Source organism: Lissotriton helveticus, chromosome 12 (assembly GCF_964261635.1).
Source record: "Lissotriton helveticus chromosome 12, aLisHel1.1, whole genome shotgun sequence".
Lineage (NCBI taxonomy): Eukaryota > Metazoa > Chordata > Amphibia > Caudata > Salamandridae > Lissotriton > Lissotriton helveticus.
This window is the reverse complement of record NC_136073.1, coordinates 133,263,032-133,290,632: the sequence shown is the minus strand read 5'-3', so window position 1 is coordinate 133,290,632 and position 27,601 is coordinate 133,263,032. Positions and strand designations below refer to the sequence as shown.

The following is a 27,601-nucleotide window of genomic DNA, read 5'->3' as shown; positions in this document are numbered from 1 at the left end:
ATGAGATTAATGGCGCCTAAATAGAGCACATAAAGGAACAGTTACAAATCTAAGAAAAGGGAAAGAAAGACTAGGAAAAAAACACGGAAAGAGCCTGTAGATACAATTCTCTTCCTGGGACAGCAGGCTAAGAGAAATTACACAGGGAGCAGTTAAGCTTGTAACACGGGGAGAATAGAAAAGAAAAAGCAGTTTTATGAAGTGTGTTTGCCTAATCCAGCAAGCACTTTTGTTTTATTTTTCTATTTGCTTCTTTTATTGGTAAAGTAAGTTTCAAGTGCATGAATGGTATGACTGAGAGAGCCAGGGTATAATAATTTGAAGTGTTTGCACCAGCGCTAATGTAGGACAAGAGTTATAGCAAAGATATGAAAGGGGTAGCGATAATAAATATGTGAAAGGGCAATAGTGACACCAAAATAAGCCACCTATTTATAAAACTGACATGGAAGAAATTCTAAAGGTTAACTTCTGAAATTGTAGCCGATGTTAAAAAGTTTCTCGTTGTTGGCAGGATTCGAACCTGCGCGGGGAGACCCCAATGGATTTCTAGTCCATCGCCTTAACCACTCGGCCACAACAACTGACTGTAAGTTTTGTGCAAATAATCTGTATGAAAGTTTTCAAGGTGTCCCACAGCAAATTCCTGGTATTCTGCAATGCACTTTTTTAAAATAATGTATTTTTCAGCAGGCACATTCTCTCCTAAAAACAAAAATTGCATGAGTATATCTCTAGTTTAAAAAAGGATAGGCTTTCATGCATACTCTCATGTGGCACTCAAGTTTTTGGGACCCTATTGCACTCTGTTTTCGTGCTGCTTTTAGTCTATGGCCCATATTACAGAAGTCTACCATCTTTGAGTATTTGAGGCTCCTTTGTAAGTGCTTTATCTTTTTTACTTGAAGAGCTATATAATAAAGGGGTCAGGGAAAGATTGCATTTATGGAAGATAAAAGAAGGCACACTTGTCTCACCAAATGCCGTAGAGAAACCTGATGTTTTACTCATGTTATCCTTAGTTTGTTTTTGTTAGACCTTGCATTCTTAAGGTGGCCTCAACCCTACCTTATTGCTTTTCACCTACGCATTTTGCTGTATCTTTTTGTTGGCCTTAGGACTCTGATCACTTTATCGCTACTAATCAGTGCTGAAGTGCACGTGCTTCTTCCCTAATCATGTGTGTAATTGGAGTATACCTGACTGACAGATTTAATTTACTTGAAAGCCCCTTGTAAAGTGGTATACCATATACCCAGGGACTGATTGTGCCGCCCAAAGAAGTAGCATTTCAAACCTGTCTCAAGCCTGCTACTGCAGTGCCTGTGCTGCAGTGTACTGCCACTTCGACTTGCCATTTAAAACTACTTGCCAAGCCTTAAACTCCAATTTTATTACATATAATTAACCAAAAGGTAGGCCCTAGGTAGTCCTAGGGGCATCATGCTATGTAAGTAAAAGGTAAGACATGTACTGTGGTAGTTTGCATGTCCTGGTAGTACCAAACAGTCTATTACATTTTTCACTACTGTGAGGTCTGCCCCTCTCATAGGTTAGCATTGGGTATTCCCTTATACTTTTTGGGGGGTAATTCCATATCAGAGAGGAGAAGCTTTATTTATTTATTGATAAATCCTATTTACTGGTGAGGTTGGATTTAACGTTACTATTTTATAAATGCCATTTTTAGAGAGTGAGCATTTCTCTGCACTTACTGCTCTATTTGCCTGAAAACCTGTCTCCAATTGACGTCTGGATTGGGCTGCGAGACAGCTACATTTGTGCATTCCCTCTAGACAGCCACAACACAGGTCACTCAACTGCAACTGCATTCATCTGCATTCTGATTGGCATGGGGGAGAGCTCCATTCCCCCACCGCAAATAGGTTCAAGAACGATAATTTATGTCAGTAGGTACAAAATAGCTACATCTTATAATCATGTGTGTTTAAATAATTTGTCGTTAGATCGTTTAAATATTTTAAAGGATCTGTTTTTAATAGACATTTTACAAAAACAACTGGTACATTTGGTAATTCTGTAAAAGAAAAACCCAACTGCCGTGACATTGCCAACCACAATGCCGTGACTCGGATTCGAACCGAGGTTGCTGCGGCCACAACGCAGAGTACCAACCACTATACGATCACGGCGAGCTACTTGGGCTCAATAACATACAGTGACATGGAGAATTTATAATTCGGAACACTCAGGGAACTCCTGTGATAGGCTGAATGTGTTCATTGCTTCCTCATTCCTTATACAAAGGCTTTGTCTCCTCAGTGGTTGATAGGCTGAAACTGTTTCCTGGCCGCCTGCTTGTGAACTGCCAGGAGTCAAAGATCACACATACACTTGTGGGCCTGTGATGGGACACCAATGCAGAGAAACACACCTGGCGCAGATCTTCTATTCTGTCTAGTAGACCTGCATCTCCCCTGTACCTCCTCAAGCCATCTGTATGTGAAGCAAGAAAGAGTTGAGGAGCGGTCCATCTACACTTTTATAGGGAGGATGCTGCCGTGAGCTCCTCCCAGCTAATCACACAAACAGCAGTAAAGCAAGATAACTACACAGTTAGGGGGGACTGCATGGTTAGGTTTTTTGAGGAATTATTGAAACTGACCTCAGTGACCCATGATCAGAGCTGTGGCTAATGACTGCGTGCCTAATTATGATGAAGCAAGCACCATGGCTCGTAGGGGCCCCACAACACGCTTTTCTTAGCTCAATTAAAGTATAAACCTCTGCCATGTATGAGTGGTAAGGGCTTGTTAATTTGGTTGCTTTTCCAATTCACGTCTGACAACGAGATGAAGGAACATTGGGGCATCAGACGCTTTGGAAACTAGCCACCAACCTCAGAGAAAGAGAGAAAGAGGGAAAAGGCAGTATGAGGTGTGGTGAAAACAGCAGCAGGTACAAGGAGCTCAAATGAGATTAATGGCGCCTAAATAGAGCATGTAAAGGAACAGTTACAAATCTAAGAAAAGGGAAAGAAAGACTAGGAAAAAAACACCGAAAGAGCCTGTAGATAAAATTCTCTTCCTGGGACAGCAGGCTGAGAGAAATTACACAGGGAGCCGTTAAGCTTGTAACACGGGGAGAATAGAAAAGAAAATGCAGTTTTATGAAGTGTGTTTGCCTAATCCAGCAAGCACTTTTGTTTTATTTTTCTATTTGCTTCTTTTATTGGTAAAGTAAGTTTCAAGTGCATGAATGGTATGACTGAGAGAGCCAGGGTATAATAATTTGAAGTGTTTGCACCAGCGCTAATGTAGGACGAGAGTTATAGCAAAGATATGAAAGGGGTAGCGATAATAAATATGTGAAAGGGCAATAGTGACCCCAAAATAAGCCACCTATTTATAAAACTGACATGGAAGAAATTCAAAAGGTTAACTTCTGAAATTGTAGCCGATGTTAAAAAGTTTCTCGTTGTTGGCAGGATTTGAACCTGCGCGGGGGGACCCCAATGGATTTCTAGTCCATCGCCTTAACCACTCAGCCACAACAACTGACTGTAAGTTTTGTGCAAATAATCTGTATGAAAGTTTTCAAGGTGTCCCACAGCAAATTCCTGATATTCTGCAATGCACTTTTTAAAAATAATGTTTTTTTCAGCAGGCACATTCTCTCCTAAAAACAAAAATAAGGCTACATCTCATAATCATGTGTGTTTAAATAATTTGTCGTTAGATTGTTTAAATATTTTAAAGGATCTGTTTTTAATAGACATTTTACAAAAACAACTGGTACATTTGGTAATTCTGTAAAAGAAAAACCCAACTGCCGTGAAATTGCCAACCACAATGCCATGACTCGGATTCGAACCGAGGTTGCTGCGGCCACAACGCAGAGTACTAACCACTATACGATCACGGCGAGCTACTTGGGCTCAATAACATACAGTGACATGGAGAATTTATAATTCAAAACACTCAGGGAACTCCTGTGATAGGCTGAATGTGTTCATTGCTTCCTCATTCCTTATACAAAGGCTTTGTCTCCTCAGTGGTTGATAGGCTGAAACCGTTTCCTGGCCGCCTGCTTGTGAACTGCCAGAAGTCAAAGATCAAACATACACTTGTGGGCCTGTGATGGGACACCAATGCAGAGAAACACAAATGGCGCAGATCTTCTATTCTGCCTATTAGACCTGCATCTCCCCTGAACCTCCTCAAGCCATCTGTATGTGAAGCAAGAAAAAGTTAAGGAGCGGTCCATCTACACTTTTTTAGGGAGGATGCTGCTGTGAGCTCCTCCCAGCTAATCACACAAACAGCAGTAAAGCAAGATAACTACACAGTTAGGGGGGACTGCATGGTTAGGTTTTTGAGGAATTATTGAAACTGACCTCAGTGACCCATGATCAGAGCTGTGGCTAATGACTGCGTGCCCAATTATGATGAAGCAAGCACCATGGCTCGTAGGGGCCCCCCAACACGCTTTTCTTAGCTCATTGAATTAAAGTATAAACTTTTGCCACGTGTAAGTGGTAAAGGCTTGTTAATTTGGTTGCTTTTCCAATTCACGTCTGACAACAAGATGAAGGAACATTGGGGCATCAGAAGCTTTGGAAAGTAGCCACCAACCTCAGAGAAAGAGAGAAAGAGGGAAAAGGCAGTATGAGGTGTGGAGAAAACAGCAGCAGGTACAAGGAGCACAAATTAGATTAATGGCGCCTAAATAGAGCACATAAAGGAACAGTTACAAATCTAAGAAAAGGGAAAGAAAGACTAGGAAAAAAACACGGAAAGAGCCTGTAGATAAAATTCTCTTCCTGGGACAGCAGGCTAAGAGAAATTACACAGGGAGCAGTTAAGCTTGTAACACGGGGAGAATAGAAAAGAAAATGCAGTTTTATGAAGTGTGTTTGCCTAATCCAGCAAGCACTTTTGTTTTATTTTTCTATTTGCTTCTTTTATTGGTAAAGTAAGTTTCAAGTGCATGAATGGTATGACTGAGAGAGCCAGGGTATAATAATTTGAAGTGTTTGCACTAGCGCTAATGTAGGACGAGAGTTATAGCAAAGATATGAAAGGGGTAGCGATAATAAATATGTGAAAGGGCAATAGTGACACCAAAATAAGCCGCCTATTTATAAAACTGACATGGAAGAAATTCTAAAGGTTAACTTTTGAAATTGTAGCCGATGTTAAAAAGTTTCTCGTTGTTGGCAGAACTCGAAGCTGCGCGGGGAGACCCCAATGGATTTTTGGTTCATCGCCTTAACCACTCGGCCACAACAACTGACTGTAAGTTTTTTGCAAATAATCTGTATGAAAGTTTTCAAGGTGTCCCACAGCAAATTCCTGGTATTCTGCAATGCACTTTTTAAAAATAATGTTTTTTTCAGCAGGCACATTCTCTCCTAAAAACAAAAATTGCATGAGTATATCTCTAGTTTGGAAAAGGATAGGCTTTCATGCATACTCTCATGTGGCACTCAAGTTTTTGGGACCCTATTGCACTCTGTTTTCGTGCTGCTTTTAGTCTTTGGCCCATATTACAGAAGTCTATCATCTTTGAGTATTTGAGGCTCCTTTGTAAGTGCTTTATCTTTTTTACTTGAAGAGCTATATAATAAAGGGGTCAGGGAAAGATTGCATTTATGGAAGATAAAAGAAGGCACACTTGTCTCACCAAATGCCGTAGAGAAACCTGATGTTTTACTCATGTTATCCTTAGTTCGATATTGTTAGACCTTGCATTCTTAAGGTGGTCTCAACCCTACCTTATTGCTTTTCACCTACACATTTTGCTGTATCTTTTTGTTGGCCTTAGGACTCTGATCACTTTATCGCTACTAATCAGTGCTGAAGTGCACATGCTTCTTCCCTAATCATGTGTGTAATTGGAGTATACCTGACTGACAGATTTAATTGACTTGAAAGCCCCTTGTAAAGTGGTATATCATATACCCAGGGACTGATTGTGCTGCCCAAAGAAGTAGCATTTCAAACCTGTCTCAAGCCTGCTACTGCAGTGCCTGTGCTGCAGTGTACTGCCACTTCGACTTGCCATTTAAAACTACTTGCCAAGCCTTAAACTCCAATTTTATTACATATAATTAACCCCTAAGGTAGGCCCTAGGTAGTCCTAGGGGCATCATGCTATGTAAGTAAAAGGTAAGACATGTACTGTGGTAATTTGCATGTCCTGGTAGTACCAAGCAGTCTATTACATTTTTCACTACAGTGAGGTCTACCCCTAACATAGGTTAGCATTGGGTATTCCCTTATACTTTTTGGGGGGTAATTCCATATCAGAGAGGAGAAGCTTTATTTATTTATTGATAAATCCTATTTACTGGTGAGGTTGGATTTAACTTTACTATTTTATAAATGCCATTTTTAGAGAGTGAGCATTTCTCTGCACTTACTGCTCTATTTTCCGGAAAACCTGTCTCCAATTGACGTCTGGATTGGGCTGCGAGACAGCTACATTTGTGCATTCCCTCTAGACAGCCACAACACAGGTCACTCAACTGCAACTGCATTCTGATTGGCATGGGGGAGAGCTCCATCCCCCCCACCGCAAATAGGTTCAAGAACGATAATTTATGTCTGTAGGTACAATATAGCTACATCTTATAATCATGTGTGTTTAAATAATTTGTCGTTAGATCGTTTAAATATTTTAAAGGATCTGTTTTTAAAAGACATTTTACAAAACAACTGGTACATTTGGTAATTCTGTAAAAGAAAAACCCAACTGCCGTGACATTGCCAACCACAATGCTGTGACTCGGATTCGAACCAAGGTTGCTGCAGCCACAACGCAGAGTAATAACCTCTATACGATCACAGCGAGCTACTTGGGCTCAATAACATACAGTGACATGGAGAATTTATAATTCGGAACATTCAGGGAACTCCTATGATAGGCTGAATGTGTTCATTGCTTCCTCATTCCTTATACAAAGGCTTTGTGTCCTCAGTGGTTGATAGGCTGAATCCGTTTCCTGGCCGCCTGCTTGTGAACTGCCAGAAGTGAAAGATCACACATACACTTGTGGGCCTGTGATGGGACACCAATAGAGAGAAACACAACTGGCGCAGATCTTCTATTCTGTCTATTAGACCTGCATCTCCCCTGTACCTCCTCAAGCCATCTGTATGTGAAGCAAGAAAAAGTTAAGGAGCGGTCCATCTACACTTTTATAGGGAGGATGCTGCCATGAGCTCCTCCCAGCTAATCACACAAACAGCAGTAAAGCAAGATAACTACACAGTTAGGGGGGACTGCATGGTTAGGTTTTTTAGGAATTATTGAAACTGACCTCAGTGACCCATGATCAGAGCTGTGGCTAATGACTGCGTGCCTAATTATGATGAAGCAAGCACCATGGCTCGTAGGGGCCCCACAACACGCTTTTCTTAGCTCATTGAGTTAAAGTATAAACTCTGCCATGTATGAGTGGTAAAGGCTTGTTAATTTGGTTGCTTTTCCAATTCACGTCTGACAACAAGATGAAGGAACATTGGGGCATCAGAAGCTTTGGAAGTAGCCACCAACCTCAGAGAAAGAGAGAAAGAGGGAAAAGGCAGTATGAGGTGTGGAGAAAACAGCAGCAGGTACAAGGAGCTCAAATGAGATTAATGGCGCCTAAATAGAGCACATAAAGGAACAGTTACAAATCTAAGAAAAGGGAAAGAAAGACTAGGAAAAAAACACGGAAAGAGCCTGTAGATAAAATTCTCTTCCTGGGACAGCAGGCTAAGAGAAATTACACTGGGAGCAGTTAAGCTTGTAACACGGGGAGAATAGAAAAGAAAATGCAGTTTTATGAAGTGTGTTTGCCTAATCCAGCAAGCACTTTTGTTTTATTTTTCTATTTGCTTCTTTTATTGGTAAAGTAAGTTTCAAGTGCATGAATGGTATGACTGAGAGAGCCAGGGTATAATAATTTGAAGTGTTTGCACCAGCACTAATGTAGGACGAGAGTTATAGCAAAGATATGAAAGAGGTAGCGATAATAAATATGTGAAAGGGCAATAGTGACACCAAAATAAGCCACCTATTTATAAAACTGACATGGAAGAAATTCTAAAGGTTAACTTCTGAAATTGTAGCGGATGTTAAAAAGGTTCTCGTTGTTGGCAGGATTCGAACCTGCGCGGGGAGACCCCAATGAATTTCTAGTCCATCGCCTTAACCACTCGGCCACAACAACTCACTGTAAGTTTTGTGCAAATAATCTGTATGAAAGTTTTCAAGGTGTCCCACAGCAAATTCCTGGTATTCTGCAATGCACTTTTTTAAAATAATGTTTTTTTCAGCAGGCACATTCTCTCCTAAAAACAAAAATTGCATGAGTATATCTCTAGTTTGGAAAAGGATAGGCTTTCATGCATACTCTCATGTGGCACTCAAATTTTTGGGACCCTATTGCACTCTGTTTTCGTGCTGCTTTTAGTCTATGGCCCATATTACAGAAGTCTACCATCTTTGAGTATTTGAGGCTCCTTTGTAAGTGCTTTATCTTTTTTACTTGAAGAGCTATATAATAAAGGGGTCAGGGAAAGATTGCATTTATGGAAGATAAAAGAAGGCACACTTGTCTCACCAAATGCCGTAGAGAAACCTGATGTTTTACTCATGTTATCCTTAGTTTGTTTTTGTTAGACCTTGCATTCTTAAGATGGCCTCAACCCTACCTTATTGCTTTTCACCTACACATTTTGCTGTATCTTTTTGTTGGCCTTAGGACTCTGATCACTTTATCGCTACTAATCAGTGCTGAAGTGCACATGCTTCTTCCCTAATCATGTGTGTAATTGGAGTATACCTGACTGACAGATTTAATTGACTTGAAAGCCCCTTGTAAAGTGGTATACCATATACCCAGGGACTGATTGTGCCGCCCAAAGAAGTAGCATTTCAAACCTGTCTCAAGCCTGCTACTGCAGTGCCTGTGCTGCAGTGTACTGCCACTTCGACTTGCCATTTAAAACTACTTGCCAAGCCTTAAACTCCAATTTTATTACATCTAATTAACCAAAAGGTAGGCCCTAGGTAGTCCTAGGGGCATCATGCTATGTAAGTAAAAGGTAAGACATGTACTGTGGTAGTTTGCATGTCCTGGTAGTACAAAACAGTCTATTACATTTTTCACTACTGTGAGGTCTGCCCCTCTCATAGGTTAGCATTGGGTATTGCCTTATACTTTTTGGGGGTAATTCCATATCAGAGAGGAGAAGCTTTATTTATTTATTGATAAATCCTATTTACTGGTGAGGTTGGATTTAACTTTACTATTTTATAAATGCCATTTTTAGAGAGTGAGCATTTCTCTGCACTTACTGCTCTATTTGCCTGAAAACCTGTCTCCAATTGACGTCTGGATTGGGCTGCGAGACAGCTACATTTGTGCATTCCCTCTAGACAGCCACAACACAGGTCACTCAACTGCAACTGCATTCATCTGCATTCTGATTGGCATGGGGGAGAGCTCCATTCCCCCCACCGCAAATAGGTTCAAGAACGATAATTTATGTCAGTAGGTACAATATAGCTACATCTTATAATCATGTGTGTTTAAATAATTTGTCGTTAGATCGTTTAAATATTTTAAAGGATCTGTTTTTAATAGACATTTTACAAAAACAACTGGTACATTTGGTAATTCTGTAAAAGAAAAAAACAACTGCCGTGACATTGCCAACCACAATGCCGTGACTCAGAGTCGAACCGAGGTTGCTGCAGCCACAACGCAGAGTACTAACCACTATACGATCACGGCGAGCTACTTGGGCTCAATAACATACAGTGACATGGAGAATTTATAATTCTGAACACTCAGGGAACTCCTGTGATAGGCTGAATGTGTTCATTGCTTCCTCATTCCTTATACAAAGGCTTTGTCTCCTCAGTGGTTGATAGGCTGAAACTGTTTCCTGGCCGCCTGCTTGTGAACTGACAGGAGTCAAAGATCACACATACACTTGTGGGCCTGTGATGGGACACCAATGCAGGCAAACACACCTGGCGCAGATCTTCTATTCTGTCTAGTAGACCTGCATCTCCCCTGTACCTCCTCAAGCCATCTGTATGTGAAGCAAGAAAAAGTTAAGGAGCGGTCCATATACACTTTTATAGGGAGGATGCTGCCATGAGCTCCTCCCAGCTAATCACACAAACAGCAGTAAAGCAAGATAACTACACAGTTAGGGGGGACTGCATGGTTAGGTTTTTGAGGAATTATTGAAACTGACCTCAGTGACCCATGATCAGAGCTGTGGCTAATGACTGCGTGCCTAATTATGATGAAGCAAGCACCATGGCTCGTAGGGGCCCCACAACACGCTTTTCTTAGCTCATTGAATTAAAGTATAAACCTCTGCCATGTATGAGTGGTAAAGGCTTGTTAATTTGGTTGCTTTTCCAATTCACGTCTGACAATAAGATGAAGGAACATTGGAGCATCAGAAGCTTTGGAAAGTAGCCACCAACCTCAGAGAAAGAGAGAAAGAGGGAAAAGGCAGTATGAGGTGTGGAGAAAACAGCAGCAGGTACAAGGAGCTCAAATGAGATTAATGGCGCCTAAATAGAGCACATAAAGGAACAGTTACAAATCTAAGAAAAGGGAAAGAAAGACTAGGAAAAAAACACGGAAAGAGCCTGTAGATAAAATTCTCTTCCTGTGACAGCAGGCTAAGAGAAATTACACAGGGAGCAGTTAAGCTTGTAACATGGGGAGAATAGAAAAGAAAATGCAGTTTTATGAAGTGTGTTTGCCTAATCCAGCAAGCACTTTTGTTTTATTTTTCTATTTGCTTCTTTTATTGGTAAAGTAAGTTTCAAGTGCATGAATGGTATGACTGAGAGAGCCAGGGTATAATAATTTGAAGTGTTTGCACCAGCGCTAATGTAGGACGAGAGTTATAGCAAAGATATGAAAGGGGCAGCGATAATAAATATGTAAACGGGCAATAGTGACACCAAAATAAGCCACCTATTTATAAAACTGACATGGAAGAAATTCTAAAGGTTAACTTCTGAAATTGTAGCCGATGTTAAAAAGTTTCTCGTTGTTGGCAGGATTCAAACCTGCGCGGGGAGACCCCAATGGCTTTCTAGTCCATCGCCTTAACCACTCGGACACAACAACTGACTGTAAGTTTTGTGCAAATAATCTGTATGAAAGTTTTTAAGGTGTCCCACAGCAAATTACTGGTATTCTGCAATGCACTTTTTTAAAATAATGTTTTTTTCAGCAGGCACATTCTCTCCTAAAAAAAAAAATTGCATGAGTATATCTCTAGTTTGGAAAAGGATAGGCTTTCATGCATACTCTCATGTGGCACTCAAGTTTTTGGGACCCTATTGCACTCTGTTTTCATGCTGCTTTTAGTCTATGGCCCATATTATAGAAGTCTACCATCTTTGAGTATTTGAGGCTCCTTTGTAAGTGCTTTATCTTTTTTACTTGAAGAGCTATATAATAAAGGGGTCAGGGAAAGATTGCATTTATGGAAGATAAAAGAAGGCACACTTGTCTCACCAAATGCCGTAGAGAAACCTGATGTTTTACTCATGTTATCCTTAGTTTGTTTTTGTTAGACCTTGCATTCTTAAGGTGGCCTCAACCCTACCTTATTAATTTTCACCTACGCATTTTGCTGTATATTTTTGTTGGCCTTAGGACTCTGATCACTTTATCACTACTAATCAGTGCTGAAGTGCACGTGCTTCTTCCCTAATCATGTGTGTAATTGGAGTATACCTGACTGACAGATTTAATTGACTTGAAAGCCCCTTGTAAAGTGGTATACCATATACCCAGGGACTGATTGTGCTGCCCAAAGAAGTAGCATTTCAAACCTGTCTTAAGCCTGCTACTGCAGTGCCTGTGCTGCAGTGTACTGCCACTTGGACTTGCCATTTAAAGCTACTTGCCAAGCCTTAAACTCCAATTTTATTACATATAATTAACACCTAAGGTAGGCCCTAGGTAGTCCTAGGGGCATCATGCTATGTAAGTAAAAGGTAATACATGTACTGTGGTAGTTTGCATGTCCTGGTAGTACCAAACAGTCTATTACATTTTTCACTACAGTGAGGTCTACCCCTCTCATAGGTTAGCATTGGGTATTCCCTTATACTTTTTGGAGGGTAATTCCATATCAGAGAGGAGAAGCTTTATTTATTTATTGATAAATCCTATTTACTGGTGAGGTTGGATTTAACTTTACTATTTTATAAATGCCATTTTTAGAGAGTGAGCATTTCTCTGCACTTACTGCTCTATTTGCCTGAAAACCTGTCTCCAATTGACGTCTGGATTGGGCTGCGAGACAGCTACATTTGTGCATTCCCTCTAGACAGCCACAACACAGGTCACTCAACTGCAACTGCATTCTGATTGGCATGGGGGAGAGCTCCATTCCCCCCACCGCAAATAGGTTCAAGAACGATAATTTATGTCAGTAGGTACAATATAGCTACATCTTATAAACATGTGTGTTTAAATAATTTGTCGTTAGATCGTTTAAATATTTTAAAGGATCTGTTTTTAATAGACATTTTACAAAAACAACTGGTACATTTGGTAATTCTGTAAAAGAAAAAACCAACTGCCGTGACATTGCCAACCACAATGCCGTGACTCAGATTCGAACCGAGGTTGCTGCGGCCACAACGCAGAGTACTAACCACTATACGATCACGGCGAGCTACTTGGGTTCAATAACATACAGTGACATGGAGAATTTATAATTCGGAACACTCAGGGAACTCCTGTGATAGGCTGAATGTGTTCATTGCTTCCTCATTCCTTATACAAAGGCTTTGTCTCCTCAGTGGTTGATAGGCTGAAACTCTTTCCTGGCCACCTGCTTGTGAACTGACAGGAGTCAAAAATCACACATACACTTGTGGGCCTGTGATGGGACACCAATGCAGGCAAACACACCTGGCGCAGATCTTCTATTCTGTCTAGTAGACCTGCATCTCCCCTGTACCTCCTCAAGCCATCTGTATGTGAAGCAAGGAAAAGTTAAGGAGCGGTCCATCTACACTTTTATAGGGAGGATGCTGCCATGAGCTCCTCCCAGCTAATCACACAAACAGCAGTAAAGCAAGATAACTACACAGTTAGGGGGACTGCATGGTTAGGTTTTTGAGGAATTATTGAAACTGACCTCAGTGACCCATGATCAGAGCTGTGGCTAATGACTGCGTGCCTAATTATGATGAAGCAAGCACCATGGCTCGTAGGGGCCCCACAACACGCTTTTCTTAGCTCATTGAATTAAAGTATAAACCTCTGCCATGTATGAGTGGTAAAGGCTTGTTAATTTGGTTGCTTTTCCAATTCACGCCTGACAACAAGATGAAGGAACATTGGGGCATCAGAAGCTTTGGAAAGTAGCCACCAACCTCAGAGAAAGAGAGAAAGAGGGAAAAGGCAGTATGAGGTGTGGAGAAAACAGCAGCAGGTACAAGGAGCTCAAATGAGATTAATGGCGCCTAAATAGAGCACATAAAGGAACAGTTACAAATCTAAGAAAAGGGAAAGAAAGACTAGGAAAAAAACACGGAAAGAGCCTGTAGATAAAATTCTCTTCCTGTGACAGCAGGCTAAGAGAAATTACACAGGGAGCAGTTAAGCTTGTAACACGGGGAGAATAGAAAAGAAAATGCAGTTTTATGAAGTGTGTTTGCCTAATCCAGCAAGCACTTTTGTTTTATTTTTCTATTTGCTTCTTTTATTGGTAAAGTAAGTTTCAAGTGCATGAATGGTATGACTGAGAGAGCCAGGGTATAATAATTTGAAGTGTTTGCACCAGCGCTAATGTAGGACGAGAGTTATAGCAAATATATGAAAGGGGTAGCGATAATAAATATGTGAAAGGGCAATAGTGACACCAAAATAAGCCACCTATTTATAAAACTGACATGGAAGAAATTCTAAAGGTTAACTTCTGAAATTGTAGCCGATGTTAAAAAGTTTCTCGTTGTTGGCAGGATTCGAACCTGCGCAGGGGGACCCCAATGGATTTTTGGTTCATTGCCTTAACCACTCGGCCACAACAACTAACTGTAAGTTTTGTGCAAATAATCTGTATGAAAGTTTTCAAGGTGTCTCACAGCAAATTCCTGATATTCTGCAATGCACTTTTTTAAAATAATGTTTTTTTCAGCAGGCACATTCTCTCCTAAAAACAAAAATTGCATGAGTATATCTCTAGTTTGGAAAAGGATAGGCTTTCATGCATACTCTCATGTGGCACTCAAGTTTTTGGGACCCTATTGCACTCTGTTTTCGTGCTGCTTTTAGTCTGTGGCCCATATTACAGAAGTCTACCATCTTTGAGTATTTTAGGCTCCTTTGTAAGTGCTTTATCTTTTTTACTTGAAGAGCTATATAATAAAGGGGTCAGGGAAAGATTGCATTTATGGAAGATAAAAGAAGGCACACTTGTCTCACCAAATGCCGTAGAGAAACCTGATGTTTTACTCATGTTATCCTTAGTTTGTTTTTGTTAGACCTTGCATTCTTAAGGAGGCCTCAACCCTACCTTTTTGCTTTTCACCTACGCATTTTGCTGTATCTTTTTGTAGGCCTTAAGACTCTGATCACTTTATCGCTACTAATTAGTGCTGAAGTGCATGTGCTTCTTCCCTAATCATGTGTGTAATTGGAGTATACCTGACTGACAGATTTAATTGACTTGAAAGCCCCTTGTAAAGTGGTATACCATATACCCAGGGACTGATTGTGCCGCCCAAAGAAGTAGCATTTCAAACCTGTCTCAAGCCTGCTACTGCAGTGCCTGTGCTGCAGTGTACTGCCACTTCGACTTGCCATTTAAAACTACTTGCCAAGCCTTAAACTCCAATTTTATTACATATAATTAACCAAAAGGTAGGCCCTAGGTAGTCCTAGGGGCATCATGCTATGTAAGTAAAAGGTAAGACATGTACTGTGGTAGTTTGCATGTCCTGGTAGTACCAAACAGTCTATTACATTTTTCACTACTGTGAGGTCTGCCCCTCTCACAGGTTAGCATAGGGTATTCCCTTATACTTTTTTGGGGGTAATTCCATATCAGAGAGGAGAAGCTTTATTTATTTATTGATAAATCCTATTTACTGGTGAGGTTGGATTTAACTTTACTATTTTATAAATGCCATTTTTAGAGAGTGAGCATTTCTCTGCACTTACTGCTCTATTTGCCTGAAAACCTGTCTCCAATTGACGTCTGGATTGGGCTGCGAGACAGCTTCATTTGTGCATTCCTTCTAGACAGCCACAACACAGGTCACTCAACTGCAACTGCATTTTGATTGGCATGGGGGAGAGCTCCATTCCCCCCACCGCAAATAGGTTCAAGAACGATAATTTATGTCAGTAGGTACAATATAGCTACATCTTATAATCATGTGTGTTTAAATAGTTTGTCGTTAGATAGTTTAAATATTTTAAAGGATCTGTTTTTAATAGACATTTTACAAAAACAACTGGTACATTTGGTAATTCTGTAAAAGAAAAACCCAACTGCCGTGACATTGCCAACCACAATACCGTAACTCGGATTCGAACCGAGGTTGCTGCGGCCACAACGCAGAGTACTAACCACTATACGATCACGGCGAGCTACTTGGGCTCAATATTATACAGTGACATGGAGAATTTATAATTCGGAACACTCAGGGAACTCCTGTGATAGGCTGAATGTGTTCATTGCTTCCTCATTCCTTATACAAAGGCTTTGTCTCCTCAATGGTTGATAGGCTGAAACCGTTTCCTGGCCGCCTGCTTGTGAACTGCCAGGAGTCAAAGATCACACATACACTTGTGGGCCTGTGATGGGACACCAATGCAGAGAAACACACCTGGCGCAGATCTTCTATTCTGTCTAGTAGACCTGCATCTCCCCTGTACCTCCTCAAGCCATCTGTATGTGAAGCAAGAAAGAGTTAAGGAGCGGTCCATCTACACTTTTATAGGGAGGATGCTGCCATGAGCTCCTCCCAGCTAATCACACAAACAGCAGTAAAGCAAGATAACTACACAGTTAGGGGGACTGCATGGTTAGGTTTTTGAGGAATTATTGAAACTGACCTCAGTGACCCATGATCAGAGCTGTGGCTAATGACTGCGTGCCTAATTATGATGAAGCAAGCACCATGGCTCGTAGGGGCCCCACAACACGCTTTTCTTAGCTCATTGAATTAAAGTATAAACCTCTGCCATGTATGAGTGGTAAAGGCTTGTTAATTTGGTTGCTTTTCCAATTCACGCCTGACAACAAGATGAAGGAACATTGGGGCATCAGAAGCTTTGGAAAGTAGCCACCAACCTCAGAGAAAGAGAGAAAGAGGGAAAAGGCAGTATGAGGTGTGGAGAAAACAGCAGCAGGTACAAGGAGCTCAAATGAGATTAATGGCGCCTAAATAGAGCACATAAAGGAACAGTTACAAATCTAAGAAAAGGGAAAGAAAGACTAGGAAAAAAACACGGAAAGAGCCTGTAGATAAAATTCTCTTCCTGTGACAGCAGGCTAAGAGAAATTACACAGGGAGCAGTTAAGCTTGTAACACGGGGAGAATAGAAAAGAAAATGCAGTTTTATGAAGTGTGTTTGCCTAATCCAGCAAGCACTTTTGTTTTATTTTTCTATTTGCTTCTTTTATTGGTAAAGTAAGTTTCAAGTGCATGAATGGTATGACTGAGAGAGCCAGGGTATAATAATTTGAAGTGTTTGCACCAGCGCTAATGTAGGACGAGAGTTATAGCAAATATATGAAAGGGGTAGCGATAATAAATATGTGAAAGGGCAATAGTGACACCAAAATAAGCCACCTATTTATAAAACTGACATGGAAGAAATTCTAAAGGTTAACTTCTGAAATTGTAGCCGATGTTAAAAAGTTTCTCGTTGTTGGCAGGATTCGAACCTGCGCAGGGGGACCCCAATGGATTTTTGGTTCATCGCCTTAACCACTCGGCCACAACAACTAACTGTAAGTTTTGTGCAAATAATCTGTATGAAAGTTTTCAAGGTGTCTCACAGCAAATTCCTGATATTCTGCAATGCACTTTTTTAAAATAATGTTTTTTTCAGCAGGCACATTCTCTCCTAAAAACAAAAATTGCATGAGTATATCTCTAGTTTGGAAAAGGATAGGCTTTCATGCATACTCTCATGTGGCACTCAAGTTTTTGGGACCCTATTGCACTCTGTTTTCGTGCTGCTTTTAGTCTGTGGCCCATATTACAGAAGTCTACCATCTTTGAGTATTTTAGGCTCCTTTGTAAGTGCTTTATCTTTTTTACTTGAAGAGCTATATAATAAAGGGGTCAGGGAAAGATTGCATTTATGGAAGATAAAAGAAGGCACACTTGTCTCACCAAATGCCGTAGAGAAACCTGATGTTTTACTCATGTTATCCTTAGTTTGTTTTTGTTAGACCTTGCATTCTTAAGGAGGCCTCAACCCTACCTTTTTGCTTTTCACCTACGCATTTTGCTGTATCTTTTTGTAGGCCTTAAGACTCTGATCACTTTATCGCTACTAATTAGTGCTGAAGTGCATGTGCTTCTTCCCTAATCATGTGTGTAATTGGAGTATACCTGACTGACAGATTTAATTGACTTGAAAGCCCCTTGTAAAGTGGTATACCATATACCCAGGGACTGATTGTGCCGCCCAAAGAAGTAGCATTTCAAACCTGTCTCAAGCCTGCTACTGCAGTGCCTGTGCTGCAGTGTACTGCCACTTCGACTTGCCATTTAAAACTACTTGCCAAGCCTTAAACTCCAATTTTATTACATATAATTAACCAAAAGGTAGGCCCTAGGTAGTCCTAGGGGCATCATGCTATGTAAGTAAAAGGTAAGACATGTACTGTGGTAGTTTGCATGTCCTGGTAGTACCAAACAGTCTATTACATTTTTCACTACTGTGAGGTCTGCCCCTCTCACAGGTTAGCATAGGGTATTCCCTTATACTTTTTTGGGGGTAATTCCATATCAGAGAGGAGAAGCTTTATTTATTTATTGATAAATCCTATTTACTGGTGAGGTTGGATTTAACTTTACTATTTTATAAATGCCATTTTTAGAGAGTGAGCATTTCTCTGCACTTACTGCTCTATTTGCCTGAAAACCTGTCTCCAATTGACGTCTGGATTGGGCTGCGAGACAGCTTCATTTGTGCATTCCTTCTAGACAGCCACAACACAGGTCACTCAACTGCAACTGCATTTTGATTGGCATGGGGGAGAGCTCCATTCCCCCCACCGCAAATAGGTTCAAGAACGATAATTTATGTCAGTAGGTACAATATAGCTACATCTTATAATCATGTGTGTTTAAATAGTTTGTCGTTAGATAGTTTAAATATTTTAAAGGATCTGTTTTTAATAGACATTTTACAAAAACAACTGGTACATTTGGTAATTCTGTAAAAGAAAAACCCAACTGCCGTGACATTGCCAACCACAATACCGTAACTCGGATTCGAACCGAGGTTGCTGCGGCCACAACGCAGAGTACTAACCACTATACGATCACGGCGAGCTACTTGGGCTCAATATTATACAGTGACATGGAGAATTTATAATTCGGAACACTCAGGGAACTCCTGTGATAGGCTGAATGTGTTCATTGCTTCCTCATTCCTTATACAAAGGCTTTGTCTCCTCAATGGTTGATAGGCTGAAACCGTTTCCTGGCCGCCTGCTTGTGAACTGCCAGGAGTCAAAGATCACACATACACTTGTGGGCCTGTGATGGGACACCAATGCAGAGAAACACACCTGGCGCAGATCTTCTATTCTGTCTAGTAGACCTGCATCTCCCCTGTACCTCCTCAAGCCATCTGTATGTGAAGCAAGAAAGAGTTAAGGAGCGGTCCATCTACACTTTTATAGGGAGGATGCTGCCGTGAGCTCCTCCCAGCTAATCACACAAACAGCAGTAAAGCAAGATAACTACACATTTAGGGGGGACTGCATGGTTAGGTTTTTGAGGAATTATTGAAACTGACCTCAGTGACCCATGATCAGAGCTGTGGCTAATGACTGCGTGCCCAATTATGATGAAGCAAGCACCATGGCTCGTAGGGGCCCCACAACACACTTTTCTTAGCTCATTGAATTAAAGTATAAACCTCTGCCATGTATGAGTGGTAAAGGCTTGTTAATTTGGTTGCTTTTCCAATTCACGTCTGACAACAAGATGAAGGAACATTGGGGCATCAGAAGCTTTGGAAAGTAGCCACCAACCTCAGAGAAAGAGAGAAAGAGGGAAAAGGCAGTATGAGGTGTGGAGAAAACAGCAGGAGGTACAAGTAGGGTGACCAACTGGCATGGGTGCAAATTCAGGATGGTGAGTGTAAAAATTCAGGATAGAGGGTCAAAATTCAGGACAAAAATTCAGGACAGGGGATCAAAATTCAGGACAAAAAGCACGTTTTTCAGGCAGATCAGAGGAGGTCGTGCAATAGTATATAAGTAATCCCATCTATATCCAAACATATTCATCCATTTGCAAACCTATCTATCATGTATCCTTACATCCATAATTTCACCCATCCATCCCTCCATCCACACTTTCACTCATCCATTTATCCATCCACCCACCCTTTCACCCTATCCATCCGTACACTCATCCATCCACTCTTCCACCCATCCATCCACTCATCCATCCAGCCATTTAGCCTTTCATCCACCCAGCCATCCTTTCACTTACTCATCCATCCAGCCAGTCACTCATCCTTCCACCCATTCACCTTTTCAGTCATCCATTTATCCTCCCTTTCTCTCTCCGTCGACCCTTTCACTTAGCCATCCTTCCTTCCATCCAATCACCCATCCATCTACTCATCCACTCATGAATCCATCCATTGTCCCTATCACTCATCCATCCACCCATTCACTCGCCAATCATCCACCCTTTCACTCATCCATCCGTCCTTTCGCTCATTATCCTTCTACTCATCCTTTCATTTAGCCATTCACCCTTTCACTAATCCATCCAGCCATCCACCCATCCCTTCACTTGCTCACTCACTCACATTTTCATATTAATTATGAGCTGAGCCTCTGTCTGCAGAGTTGCATACAGAAGAGGCCCATCAAGAAATTCATCCTGCTGTAGTTCCTGAAGCAAGGGGTGGGGTGGGTCATTATGCCCCTGTACATAGGCAGTCTGAAAAAGTGGAAGTCATGAGTCTGTGGTAAATAAATAAATAATACCTCTATTTTTGAATGGATAAATGAATAACAGATAGCTCAATAAATAAGAGTCAAGATTCGAGGTAGTAGGAGTTTGCAGGTTTAATACAGCATAAAGGACAGGAACAGGACAACCTGCACGGGAACAGGATGGCAGCGCTGCCGGGGGCAGGATCAGAATCGGCGCAACCTTTAATAACAGTGCACAAATATATATACTAAAACAGTTACATTACAATGAATTACAGTAGGCGGAGCAGTGGGTGTGGTCAATAGCAGTCGCGAAAGATAAGGGTGAAAATGGGTGTAACAGGGGCGTATACATAGACATGTGATGTAAACGTAACAGAATATGTCAGAAATGGGGCGGAAACATGGAGGGGGCTACCTAAGGAGCCGGGACCTCTAACCTAATGGTGCGCGCAAACTGACAATGACGTGTTACTAGGAGAAGCTGGGGGCTATGAACTCTGTGCTAGGAGCAGAGACTGAAGTCTGGAGAGTCAGGGCGACATATACCTAAACAGTATCTAGTATCTGATGTTTAGAGAACATGTTGATATAAACTAAGAGTCAGGAGGGGAGAGGCTAACGGACTCTAAGACTGGAGCATGCATTATTCTACATGTAGTGCGTGATGAAGAATATTAAATGACCATTAAATGCAGTATTTCTCTTACATGGAGACGTAAAGGCTAGACAATGACGGAAACTATTGATGCGATTCAGTAGCTTAGGAATGCAGAGAAGGGGGGCTGGACTGATAACTAGAATCATAACATACTCTTGGCAGACTCGTAGGCAGAGCCAGGCTGAGCCGGGCACTGTGAGGCAGGAAGTAAGTGAAGGGTCGAGGATACAGGTGGGGGCTGTATCGCTCCTCAGCGAGGCTCAGGAGACAGGAGCTGAATCTGGTGTCCGGGCCCTTTCGAGGCCTAGATACGGGGACTTTACAATGAAATAACGTGCACACTGAGAAACGTGGCAACGTAACTTTACATAGGCCTGATACTCGTAGCTTTCACGAGAACTGGAAACTGGCATACTAGAGATGGACACAACTATAATTGCGTCTTTAATCAAACATGGGGGATACATATGCATATTTAATCATGCACACATAACATAAGATGGAGGACATGTAGGGACACAGAACATGGCAAAATTTACTTTTCCACATTCCCTCCTTGTCACTACGTTTCCATCAGGAAACATCAATATTCATGATACCATCTATCATTTCATACAGTATCATTTGCTCGTCTCGAATTTTCTTGGAACTGGATTTAGGACGGGACTTGGGACTAGGAACACATGATGTAGCACAAATGCCGCAAATCGCAGGGCCACATTGTAAACAGAGGCAGCAACTGAATATGATCGCTACTGCAATACCCAGAAATGACAATACTTTCCATCCCCAGGCGGAAATTATATTCCAGAACCAACCGGACCATGTCCAGGTGCCTGGATCTTGGTGTAACATATGGGCAATTTTATGGAGTCTGGTAATAGCTGAATAAACAGACGGCGCGTTATTAGGAATGAAAATGCAGCAACTAGATCCGATGACTCTACATGCCCCGCCCCTATCGGCCAGTATGATGTCAAGGACGAGACGATTCTGGAGCACGACAATTCTCATAAAGGATTGTTCTTCGGTTAAGTTACCTAGAGCAGAAGTAGTCTCAATCACTACTGCTTCAAGTGTTCTGGTTAATCTACGTATCAGTTTACTATTCACGACAGTACCTAAGTAGGGGAAGACACCTTTATTGATATCTATGTATTGTTCTAGAGCAGTTTCAGTATAATCGACAATCGGGAAATTTCTCTTGTGTCTAGTATGTACTAGGTGGGAATTCCTATGATAGTCAGGTGGGGCTAGGAAAACTGGTGGCAGTAGGAAGGCAATGTAACATGTACCCTCCCAATCGAGGGGCAGACGAACATATGCGGTCTGACCACAAACAAAATAAGAATGACGTGAAGCTTTGAAAATAGATTTCCTACTGTCACTATACTTGACAATAGTAGTACAATCACTATGGCCTACATGTACGGAACCATTATTTCGGACACATAATTCACCTTTGACTGGTAGTACTGAAATAGCAGGTAAGTCTAGAGTAGAATCAGACTGAACATTCAGGACCATGAAATTCGAAGAATAATTACCTAGATTATAAACTTCGTTCTCTAGATCTAACCCTGTTCTGTGGGGAAGACCTTGCTTGTCTGGGAAACATGTACTGTTAAGTAAAGACATATCTGTTGAGGATGACGTTAACGTGGACCATGCTCCACACGAACCATTATGTGAAAATGGATAAGGAAAGAGTGGCAGAACTCCCTTCGGTGTCTGGAAAGGGGGGAGTCGACCACACACCCAACAATTTGTGGCATTGTTGGTCTGGTGTGAATAATGTAACATGCGGATAAAAGAGTTATTACGCATAGCAAGACGATAAGAAAGTTCATGAGGAGGCAGATCACTAAACGTGTGCTCTACTGTAACATTAGCAGACTTATTTACATGAGAAACTGAAAAATACAAATAAAATGCATAACTGGTGCAGGAAATTATAATGCTGAAATATAGCAGAAAACATAAAATAATAGTGCAACTTCTAGAGTTCTCACTAACTCTCTCTCTGTGGGGGTCTATTATATACATGTCAGAAACCGGTCTAACCGTTTCACCTAGGGGAGGACTTAGACAATCAAACTGGCTGACTTATTTTACTAGACCTTAGTTTAAGCTTATACTCCTGTTGCGGAGTTTTCTCTAACAGGGAAGGGTTCGTAGCAATGTCTTTTGCGGGACAGTCCTTAAGAATAGTACTTTGGCAGTCTTTAAGATCCTCGGAAATGTTCTTTGAAACAGGTTTCAATCCAAAAAATCTTTTCACATGTGACAAATGGACCCAGCCCTTCCTGCCTTCCAGCTTGACGGCAGTACGGGTGGCCAGGAGGACCTGTCGGGGTTCCTTCCAGCGAGGCTCCAGCGGACTTGAACGATCAAAGTTCCTGACCAAAACCATGCATCCGGGAACGATTTCATGCGGTGCCACCTCGGTATTGTCTGGAAATGCGGCAGCAACCTGTGAACGACAAGAGTTGAGGGCAGACATCAAGGAAGCTAGGTAATCTGTCAGCATATTACTTGAAACATCGGTAATACTTCGAGGTCTAGGTGTACCCCACATATTAGGGGGGCGGCCGAATACGACCTCATAAGGGGACAGACCTGATCTGGAATGTGCGACCATGCGCATATAAAACAAGGCAACTGGCAGAGCTACTAGCCAGTCCACACCTTTCTCTTTACATACTTTCGCGATTCGGATTTTCAGGGTCTGATTATGTCTCTCTACGAGACCGGCTGCTTCTGGATGGCGTACACAATGGAACTTCCACTGGTACCCTAACAAAAGGGAAACATGTTTCATCAACTCGGATGAGAATGGCTGGCCGTTGTCAGAATATACGACTCTAGGGAATCCGTAGCGGGGGAAGAATTCACGAACCAACTGCTTGGCTGTGGTCGCGGCTGTGTAATCTGGGACTGGATATGCCTCTGACCACCTGGACAAAGCGCATACAACTACAAGGACATACTTGAAACCTCGACATCGCTCCATCTGAATATAATCCATCTGGAGGACTTCAAAAGGGTGGTCAGGGGGCTGGAATCCACCTTGTTCCACCGGAACACTTTTACCTGGATTAAACTGACAACATATCATACAGGTACGGACTTTCTGCTTGGCTGCAGCTCGTAAATGCTTGTTGAACCAAATGTTCTGGATACTGTCTAACATAGCTTTTTCTCCTAAATGTGCTGGACTATGTGCGGTATTGATAATGACTTGAACCATAGAGTCAGGGAGAAACCATGTGGCTTTACCCTTCGTTACCCATCCCTGATCTGTCTGGACCCCTCCTTGTTCGGACCATTTCTTGATTTCCTCGGGAGTAGCATGTAACTGGATATCTATGACATCTTGAGTGGGGTCCTTAACTGTCATACAGGTAGTCGGATCTGGAGTGTATGTCGGTGTCTTATTTACTGGAACGTCTGGTGTCTGTGCTGTAAGCTTGGCTGTGCGATCTGCTAGATCATTACCTTGAGAAATAGTGTCAGTAACTTTCGTATGTGCTTTGCATTTCATGATAGCAATGGATGTCGGTAAGTGTATGGCATCTAACAGAGCTTGAATAAGGAGACCATGCTGAATCTTGGTTCCATGAGAAGTCATGAAACCTCTCTCCTGCCAGAGCACTCTGAAGTCGTGTACGACTCCAAATGCGTAACGTGAATCTGTGTAAACATTAACTTTCAGGTTCTTGGCGTGTATGCAGGCTTGTGTCAGAGCAACTAGCTCTGCTGCTTGAGCAGACAGGGTGTCAATACGGTGTGTTTCTATAACTTCAGTGTCAGTAGTCACTGCATACGCGGCTACTAGTTCTCCTGTACTTGTTCTCATACATGAACCATCCACATAAAGTGTCAGGTCGGGATCTGGTAATGGAATATCCGTCAAGTCTTGTCTTGGCTTAGTCATAATGTTAACTACTTCCACACAGTCGTGTGTGGCAGAATTTGAATTTACTGACGGTAACAGTGTAGCAGGATTTAGAACGTTGCAGCGTCTGATTTCTATGTGTGGCTGGAACAGTGTCAGTTCATAACCTGTTAAACGTGCAATTGTCAAGTGCTGAGTCTGTGTTCGGTTTAAAAGAACTTCCACGGAGTGTGGGACTTGTACTGTCAAGGAATGTCCTAATACTATGGAATCACTTTGTCTGATAGCTAGTGCTGTGGCTGCAACTGACTTGAGGCACGCAGGCAGAGCCTGGGCTACAGGATCTAATGTGCTCGAAAAATAAGCACAGGGCTTGTATTGTCCTGCTTGATCTTGTGTGAGAACAGATAATGCTGTACCTTCCCGTTCTGTGACGAAAAGTGTAAAAGGCTTACTGTAGTTCAGTGTAGCTAGAACTGGAGCTTGGCATAGAGCCTTCTTTAACTCATTAAAACTAAGTGTATGTTCAGACGTCCAAGGGAGGACAGTCGATACGGCTGCCTCCTGTGTCGTTAACTGTATCAGTGGCTTAGCTAGAAATGCATACTGAGGAATCCATTGTCTGCAGTAAGAAGTGAGGCCAATAAAAGCACGTACCTCCTTCTGGGTCTTGGGCTGAGGAAGACTCGCTATTAACTGGATACGGTCGGGTGTCAATTGCCTACCCCTCTTGGACAGTAAGTGGCCTAAATAGATCACTTGCTGGACACAGAATTGAAGCTTCGAAGGGGACACCTTGTGCCCCATCTCGGCAAGGAAATACAAGACTGTAAGGGATGCTCGCTCGCAAGCACGTTCAGAACGGGCTGTGATCAGTAGATCATCGACATACTGGAGCAGGGCAGTGTCAGTTGGCATGTGAATATTGTCTAGTTGTCTCTTAAGTGCTTGACTGTAAATACTTGGACTTTCTGTGAAACCTTGAGGAGCGCGTGTGAACATATAGCTCCTTCCATTTAAACAAAATCCGAAAAGAAACTGGCTGTCTGGATGAATGGGGACACTGAAGAACGCGTTCTTGAGGTCTATGACTGTAAAAAATGAGGCTTCAGAATCAATGGCTGTCAATAGGGAAGAGATATCTGGGACAACTGGGTACTGGGGAATAATACATTTGTTGAGTTCCCGAAGGTCAATCACTAATCGATATACTGGGGGTGCATTTGGATCAGTACGTTTCATGACTGGAATGATCGGAGAATTACATACATTGGAGTCAGTTTTTACAACTACTCCTTGAGCGATGAGCTCGTCAATAATTTTGGATAAGGCTGCTACAGCCTCAGGTGGCAGTCTGTACTGTCTGATTCGTGGTAACACTACACCTGGCTTGAGAGTCACACGATGGGGTGTGATTTGCATATAGCCAACATCAGTTGGACCTTGCGCCCATAGATGCTGCGGAACATTAGACAATCTCGGATCAAAATCTCGTAATACATAGTGACCCTTGAAGTCACGTAGGAACAGTCGTATTCCCTCTGGGGAACGGCAAATAACTGCACCTAATTCTTTCAGTGTCTTAATGCCTAACAGATTTTCTGGACATGACTTCGTAAGTAACAGATCAGTAGTGCGGGACAATGGACCTACTTCTAGAGTAACTGGCTGAGATATCTCATTTACAATAGGCTTTCCTGAAAATCCAAGGGAAACATTTCTAGAGCCTGAGAGCGGAGCCCCTGGAACTTCGGCGTGACTAATGGTGGTCCTACTTGCCCCTGTATCAATCAAAAACTTTCTGTCTTTCCCTAATACTTGACTATGAACATAGGGACCCTCTTGATCTACAGGTATCTCGATGAGAGGCAAGCCTACCTCCCTCTCTAGGCTGTTTCATGAATATGGCTGATACTCTGGATACTCAGACTGTGCATACTGGTACATCTGCTGTGTAACCTGCTGTGTTGCAGCAATAGGCTGCGGTACTGGAACTGTCTGTTGTGCATTCTGTGGCTGAGAAGTCTGTGAAACTTGTTCTTGTCTAGGCGGACGTGGTCTTTCTTTAGTTTTACCGGTAGCTATATTGTGTTTCAGAACTGCACACTCGTTTATGAAATGACCTGGCTGTTTACAATAATTGCATGTCCCTTTAACGGGAGCTGCAGGATGACTGGCTTGATTCGTACCCCTCTTCTGACTGTCTTGTGGAATAGATTGTGCAACTAGTACTTTCATTTTCGTGTCTTTCATACGTTTTCTTTCATGATCTTGCTCTTCTCTGATTCTATTCTGGTGGTATTGGAGCATCTGTAACATCTGGGACGGGGTATTAGCTTGCCAGGTACTTTCGACTTTCAAAACTCGATTCTTAACTTGTGGACTTGAATTCTCGACTAATTTAGTAACAAAAAGATGAGGGTATGACTCGCTACTTGTCTTGAGGCCACTGTTTATACTAAAACATTTCTCAAATCTAGAATAAAAATCACTAGTGTCTTCGTCTTGTTTCTGTTTACAGGCTGAGATTGCATCCCAGTCTTCCTTTTTAGTGGCTAATAATCTTGGCAAAACTTGTATCAACAGTTCTGGTAATTCTTTACATTTCTCTCCTAGACCGGTACCTGGTACTCGTATCTTATCTTCAGCTTCTAGGACTGCCCAATCGATCTTTTTCTCTCCCACCTCCCAATCTTTTTCCTTGAGTTTTTCATATACCCCTGCGGGCAACAGGACTTTTAACATTTTAATTATATCTGGATACGTGTATTCTCCCATACGGAGCATGTCTTTTAATTCTCGGTGGAACCCTGCTGGATCTTTATCATGACAGGGAATTAACTTTTTCATCTCTAAGAGTTCCATCTTTGTAATCGGAGT

The 27,601-nt window shown here is 41.9% G+C and overlaps 8 non-coding genes across 8 annotated transcripts; all 8 read right to left on the bottom strand.

Annotated features, from left to right (window-relative positions):
- Positions 1–502: 502 nt before the first annotated feature.
- On the bottom strand, positions 503–584 carry TRNAS-AGA (transfer RNA serine (anticodon AGA)). Its single transcript has one exon. It is a non-coding gene; the product is annotated as a tRNA-Ser (tRNA).
- Positions 585–3,436: 2,852 nt separating this feature from the next.
- On the bottom strand, positions 3,437–3,518 carry TRNAS-AGA (transfer RNA serine (anticodon AGA)). Its single transcript has one exon. It is a non-coding gene; the product is annotated as a tRNA-Ser (tRNA).
- Positions 3,519–3,813: 295 nt separating this feature from the next.
- On the bottom strand, positions 3,814–3,885 carry TRNAH-GUG (transfer RNA histidin (anticodon GUG)). The gene has a single exon. It is a non-coding gene; the product is annotated as a tRNA-His (tRNA).
- Positions 3,886–5,171: 1,286 nt separating this feature from the next.
- TRNAF-AAA (transfer RNA phenylalanine (anticodon AAA)) lies at positions 5,172–5,253 on the bottom strand. Its single transcript has one exon. It is a non-coding gene; the product is annotated as a tRNA-Phe (tRNA).
- A 2,844-nt stretch (positions 5,254–8,097) lies between these two features.
- TRNAS-AGA (transfer RNA serine (anticodon AGA)) lies at positions 8,098–8,179 on the bottom strand. Its single transcript has one exon. It is a non-coding gene; the product is annotated as a tRNA-Ser (tRNA).
- Positions 8,180–11,034: 2,855 nt separating this feature from the next.
- TRNAS-AGA (transfer RNA serine (anticodon AGA)) lies at positions 11,035–11,116 on the bottom strand. The gene has a single exon. It is a non-coding gene; the product is annotated as a tRNA-Ser (tRNA).
- A 2,846-nt stretch (positions 11,117–13,962) lies between these two features.
- Positions 13,963–14,044, bottom strand: TRNAF-AAA (transfer RNA phenylalanine (anticodon AAA)). The gene has a single exon. It is a non-coding gene; the product is annotated as a tRNA-Phe (tRNA).
- A 2,845-nt stretch (positions 14,045–16,889) lies between these two features.
- Positions 16,890–16,971, bottom strand: TRNAF-AAA (transfer RNA phenylalanine (anticodon AAA)). The gene has a single exon. It is a non-coding gene; the product is annotated as a tRNA-Phe (tRNA).
- Positions 16,972–27,601: the final 10,630 nt, after the last annotated feature.